Genomic DNA, 7,005 nt, shown 5'->3' with positions numbered 1-7,005 from the left:
AGTTTGCATCTTTTAACTCAATTTTGCAGTATTTTCAAACACACCAAAAAACCTCAAAACAAAACACAAAACACAAAAAGTTGTGTTTTGCATTGCAACAGTTGTCTTAAGGCAAAATACAATCACCTTATACTGTTGCAAGTATTTTCACCCAAGGTTGAAAAATTGTTTATCCTGAACATGAAAACCTGTAACATATTTAAATTAGATATATAAAACTTGTTACTTATAGTTTTCCCCTTGCAAAGATCTGAAACAAATGTACAAATAAATAATCTACATCAGTCACAATATAATTCTGGATTATACACCACAACCAGATGCTTCTTTAATTTTAAACTCATCATCAAAGACCAGAAAATAAAATAAAATTCACATATGCAAAAAATAAATAAAAAATAAATAAAAGTCCCAAGGAAAACAAAAACAAAATCCTAGTACTAACGGTGATGTTTAGTGCCTTAATTAAATGGTGGCCAAAATGCCACTGATTAAAAATAAAATAGTGGCTGTATATCATGGCAATGAAATCCAAGAGGTTTAAACCCTTGGCATCCAGTTTTTTTTCGATTGCATGAATGCACACTTCCTACATGATGGGAGGGGATTAAGTAGATGTGCCACCAGCATAGAAAGAAAAAAGCTATTGTTCCCCGCAACACCCAGAAAACTGGCTTTAGTAGAGACTTCTTACAAGATGAGGCAGAAACCATGAAATGGTTATTAACTGCTTGTGTCATCATCAATTTAATTTGGAGGTAATTGAGTCCTAAGTTTCAAAATACAAATTTAGGGGGGGGTGGCAAATGTTGTTGGGTTAAGTCTTATCTTTAACGCTAAAAGAAGATAGACAAGTATGAAAGTACCAGCCTTGTAACATATTCCAGTCAGAGCTCTGTCCATAGGCTGGGTAGAAGATGTCAAAATTCAGACTGTTGTTTCTCATGAGGACTCAATAAAATGAATCTTTAATGACTTGAACTGTAGGATAAGGGATCCAAAGAGTGCAGTCATTTTAAAGTACTATCAGTAAAGTACTAGTCTGAACAGACTGCATTTTATTGTGAAAACAAAAGGAAATGAAGGTTTAATAGGGACGATATGCCCGTATTTCATTTACAGTGTTTGAGTTCTGACAGGCCTTTATAATGGAGGTAGAATTCAAATAAAAAACCATGCCAATCGAGTGTCAAATTTTCACTGTAACATTCTTTAAAAAGGTATTTCCTCCAATATCTATTAATCACAAAGAAATATGCACTGTGAGTACATAACTGTATATAAGTACAGTTCTGAAAGAAATGTAGACACTAATGACATTATTATGACCAAGATGTTTGGTAGAAAGTAAATTATGATTTTGAGATCATCCAAAGAAGGCTTTTTAAACAACCCTCCAGTCTTCAAAAAATTTCTTCAGGTAGTATATCTGTCCCAATGTCATGGCAACTAGAACGAAAGCTTTAAAGAAGGACCAAAGGACCACTCTGCTGTTTGTGTTGTTGTTGATGACTCTGTGTATTCTCTCTTGAATTTCCATGGACTCCTGTTCATGTTTTACAGCTGCCATTGCCACTGCCAGCTCATTAATCATTTCTTCTAGCTTGTTCTGGGGAGTTTCTATTTTTATATCTTGTCCTATGGGAGCCTCCCCAACATCAATGGTGAACATCACTATCTTTGGAGTCATGGTAGACATACCATTGCTAAAACAAAACTTACTAGGTTCCATCAGTGTGAGCAGCGAATGTGTATTTCACCCTGGACTCTTGGGCTCCTTTATAAATTCTTTTACTATCAGACCCTGTAAATTTCCACACTGATGTCCAGGAAGCCACCTTCCACCACCTCGAAGATGAGGCCCATCTTGGTGCCTGAGGTGACCCGCTCCAAGAAGCACTCCTCTCCATGTGCATCAATCCTGGTGAAGTAGCCTGTCTGGGGCCAGAAGGGCACCCAGAAGTACCATCAGCTGAGTGAGCATCACCACAGTGGGACTGGGAGAAAGCCAGAACTGGACTTGGGCCTCCAGAGCCACCACCACCACCACCACTGCCCCTCAACCGCCAGTCCTCAGCTCCTTCATCAAAACCAATTTAATCTTTTCTATAATTAGTCAAGCCTTCCCTAACCCTCCTCCACTGAAAATGATACTTAGCCTTTCACCACACCACACCTTGCAGTAATCATTATTTCGGCAGTTATCACATGGTATTGCAACATATGTTTGCATAAGTAGCTTTCCTGATACAATATAAATGCCTTGAGTTTGGGGATCCCTGGGTGGCGCAGTGGTTTAACGCCTGCCTTTGGCCCAGGGCACGATCCTGGAGGCCCGGGATTGAATCCCACGTTGGGCTCCCGGTGCATGGAGCCTGCTTCTCCCTCTGCCTCTGTGTGTGTGTGTGTGTGTGACTATCATAAATAAATAAAAATTTAAATAAATAAATAAATGCCTTGAGTTTAAGAATTCAGACTTTTCCATTTTTGTATTCTGTATACCTATCCTACTTCAGGAAGGCTTATTGATGAGATTGTTTGAGATGACTGAGTACACAGTAACCCCACTCCTTTGAAGGAGATGCATGAGGAACACTTGAGTGTTTGCAAAATATTTTAAACCTGCAAAAGCAAGTCTTCAGGAGATACACTCTCTAAAAAACATCTCAAGAAATAACTAGCATGATATTGAATGAGATTAACAAAGTTGAAGGAATGACATTACCTGACTTTGAGACTTACTATAAAGCTACAATAAGTAGACAAGACAGTGTGGTATTGGCAAAAGAACTGACAAATAGATCAGTGGAACAGAATAGAGAACACAGAAATAGACTCACATAAATACAGTCAAGTGATCTCAGATATACCAGCAAAGGCAATAGAATGAAGCAAAGCAAAGATTATCTTTACAACAGTGGTTGAATAATGGAACAATTGGACATCCACATGCAAAAAAAGAAGTGTATGTAGACAATCATCTTACCCTTCACAAAAATCAACTCAAAATGGATCATAGATCTAAATGTAAAGCGAAAAGCTATTAAACTCCCAGAAAATAACATAGGGAAAAAACCTAGACAACTTTGGCATGACCATGACTTTTTAGATACAACACCAAAGACATGATCCATGAAAATAATAATTGATAAGCTGTATTTCTTTATAATTAAAAACCCGTGCTCTTTATTTATTTTAAAGATTTTATTTATTTATTCACAAGAGACACACACAGAGAGAGAGACAGAGACAGACAGAGAAGCAGGTTCCTCACAGGGAGCCCGATGATGCAGGACTCAATCCCAGGACTGAGGGACTACGCCCCGAGGCAAAGCAGATGCTCAACTGCTGAGCCACCCAGGCTTCCCTAAACCTGTGCCTTTAAAAGACAATGCCAAGAGAATGAGAAGGCCAAGCCACAGACTGGGAGAAAATATTTATGAGACATATCTGATAGAGAACTTATCCAAAATATACAGTCTTAAAACTCAACAATAAGAAAATGAACAACCCAATTGAAAAATGTACAAAAGTCCATAATAGATACCTCACAAAGAACATATATGGATGCCAAGTAAGCATGTGAAAATACGCTCAACATCGGATGTCATTAGGGAAATGCAAATTAAAATGACAGTGAGATTCCACTACCTATCCATTAGAATGGCCAAAATCCAGAACACTGACAACACCAAATGCTTGTGAGGAGTTATAGCAAGAGGAATTCTCATTTACTGCTAGTGGCAATACAAAACGGCATAGCTATTTTGGAAGACAGTTTACCAATTTCTTATAAAACTAAACATACTCTTACCATATGATCCAGCAATTGTGTTCCTTAGTATTTATCCAAAGGAATTGAAGGCTATGTCCACACAAAAACCTACACATGGGTATTTATAACAGCTTGATTCATAATTGCTAAAATTTGGAAGTAACCAAGATGTCCTCCAGTAGGTTGAGTGGATAAATACACTGTAGTATATCTGTACAATCAAATACTATTCAGTGCTAAAAAGAAAAGAGCTATCAAGCCATGAAAAGACACAGAGGAATCTTAAATGCATATTTTTAAGTGAAAAAATCCAATCTGAAAGGGCTATACACTGTGATTCCTTCCAAAAAAATAAAAAATAAAAAACAAAGCAAAAGCAAAACTAGGGAAACAGTAAAACTATGGAAACAATAAAAATCAAAACTATGGAAACAGTCAAAAAACAAGTGGTTGCCATGGGTGGGAGAGAAGCGAAGACTGGTAGGTAAAGCCCAGAGGATTTTTAAGGCAGTGAAAATACTTGGTATGGTATCATAGTAGTGAATATATATCGTGATATATTTGTCCAAACCCTTAGAACATACAACGCCAAGAATGTTATCTGTCTAAACCATGATGTAAACTATGGATATTGGGTGATTATGAGGTATCAATGTGGATTCATCAGTTGTACCAAATGTATCACTCTGGTAGGGGATGTTGATAAGGAGAGAGGCCTTGCAAGTAATGTGAGCAGAGGTGTTAGAAGGTGAAGGAGGGCTAGTAAAGTGTATTCCACACTAAGGAAGCACTTGGAGAGCAAAAAGCAAAGCAAGCCCCTCCATACCCTTTAGACAATTTTATTCAGGGTAACTTACTGACAGAGAGGATCTGGGAGGCAGGTGATCCAGGCACTAGGCAGCTATTCTCTACAATCTGGATTTTATAGAGGATGGGGATACTCGTTATCTAAAGTGATGCCATCTGTGTCCCAGAGGAGAGGGAGGGGAAGAACTGTGTTATTTCTACTGGTTATCTAAAAACTTTAGAGAAGATCAGAACAAGTCTTCCTGCATTCCAGTCAGGATATACACACAATAACTTTGGGATCTAGAATGTGTAGCCCCAAGGAAGGTCATTGCGAAGATGTAAACAAGATGGAGGTCTGAATACCAGTTAGTATTGTCAGCATCCCTACTAGGGGGTATATAGAAAATTTCTGTACTTTCTCCTCACACTTGCTGTGAAGCTTAAACTACTCTAAAATAATAATGATGATAATAATAGTAACAATAAAGTCTTAGTAAAAGAAAATATTTCAGGCAGTATCCAAGTTGAGACCATCTGACTTACAATCAAGCCAGATGACCAGGTTCTAATGATATCATAGCACAACCTTGCCCTGACATATACTGTCCACACAGCATGACTGCTCTGTAACTTCTAAAGTAGCTGACACCGATGACCAATGACCAATGCCTTGCTTCTCGCATTTACAATATGTAAAGGTGGTAGTCAGCCCACATGCAGGTAATAGTGTGTTCTGTTTTTATGTGCTAGACATTATAATTACTTAATCCTCACACCAATCTTATGAAGAAAACATGATTGCTATTACCATTTCTCAGCTGAGGAAACTGAAGCAGAGAACTTAAGTGATCAGATGAAGAGCACCAGATGGTATATGGCAGATCCAAGAATTGAAGTCTGGAAGCCCGGCTCCTGGGCTTGGACTTGAAACCACAAGTCACCCCAGACCTGTTGTAGGAGTCATCCTCCCACAAAGTCTGAATCCTAGACATTCCGGTACTATGGATCAACTCAGAAGTGTTTAAGATATGAAGTCCTGAAGGACAACCAATAAATATCCTTCTGCAGCATATTTTGTAAAATAAGATTTCAGGAAGGAAAGAGTGACAGTAACAGAGGCATTTTTCCTCTTATAAATTTATTCGTCATAACGTTTTATGTCTAAACAGTTTATATGTTCATTGCACAGTTATAAATAGACATAATCTGGTAAAATGTACAGAAAATGGGCAGAGTATTTTTAATTCTGATAAAATGCTTCAAAAAAGAATCCCATTCTCAGGCTCTTTTGGGTCAGATTTAGGGACACTTGTGGACTACATTCCTTACTTCTTGGTTGGTAGCCTTGAATGTAGGTGTTCCATGTTGAATCTATCTTTGTGCCTCATACCATAACAGTTGGTACATCCAGCACTTCTCTAGAGTTCTTCTACCTAATTTAGGTGTTCTGGTGTTCAGGAAGTTCTTGCCATTAAGGGATGATACTTCATGGGTATTTCTACTGAGATCTTTTTTTTCCTCAGAAACCAATTTCACTTCCAAAGCCTGAGTGGCTCAGTGGTTGAGATATGCCTTCAGCTCAGAGTGTGATCCCCGGGATTCCAAGATCAAGTCTTGCATCGGGATCCTCACAGGGAGCCTGCTTCTCCCTCTGCCTATGTCTCTGCCTCTCTCTGTGTGTGTCTCTCATGAACAAAGAACATATTAAAAAAAAATTACTGCTTACATTTGAAAATGAATCATTCATTTATTCTAATCTCTTTTTGTAGTTTATCAATTTATATTTTTTAAGATTTTATTTATTTATTTATTAGTGAGAGACACACATAGAGAAAGAGGCAGAGACACAGGCAGAGGGAGAAGCAGGCTCCGTGTGGGGAGCCCGACTTGGGACTCGATTCCGGGTCTCCAGGATCAGGCCCTGGGCCAAAGGCGGCGCTAAACCGTTGAGTCACCTGGGCTGCCCTAGTTTATCAATTTTAAAACAGAAAATAAACACTACACACCCTACTGCAACTAGGAATGATGACTGGCATTATTTTTATATGTCATCTCACAATATTTTGGGTTTTTTCATAATATAAAGATAATAACTTAGTTGTTTCAATCATTTGTATTTAAAGTAGCACTAAATAAAATTAAATTCATAGTATCCTCCTAGACTCAGAAATTAGAGTAATTCTTAATACCATTTTAGAATATGAGAGCATATTAAAGATGTATAATTTTGTAGAAAAAGAGCTGATTTAAAAAACTGGATTAGGAGGGTGCTCTTGGGTGTCTCATTTCCGCACAATTTGCAAGCACTGGCTGCCTTGTTTGAATACCTTTTCAACAATGTCTGTAGAGAAAACAAACTTGGAATATAGAATTAGTGTCTCCTTCTGGAGCAAAGGAAAAGCTTGTTTAGGCTTGTTTACTGTCCAGTATAATTTAGAGAA

At 37.9% G+C, this 7,005-nt stretch overlaps 1 pseudogene; it reads right to left on the bottom strand.

The window, feature by feature from the left end:
• Nucleotides 1-1,384: 1,384 nt before the first annotated feature.
• On the bottom strand, nt 1,385-5,556 carry LOC112917708 (transmembrane emp24 domain-containing protein 2 pseudogene; annotated as a pseudogene).
• Nucleotides 5,557-7,005: the final 1,449 nt, after the last annotated feature.

Source organism: Vulpes vulpes, chromosome 15, assembly GCF_048418805.1.
Source record: "Vulpes vulpes isolate BD-2025 chromosome 15, VulVul3, whole genome shotgun sequence".
Lineage (NCBI taxonomy): Eukaryota > Metazoa > Chordata > Mammalia > Carnivora > Canidae > Vulpes > Vulpes vulpes.
The sequence above is the reverse complement of the archived record's forward strand: the minus strand, read 5'-3'. Positions and strand labels throughout refer to the sequence as shown.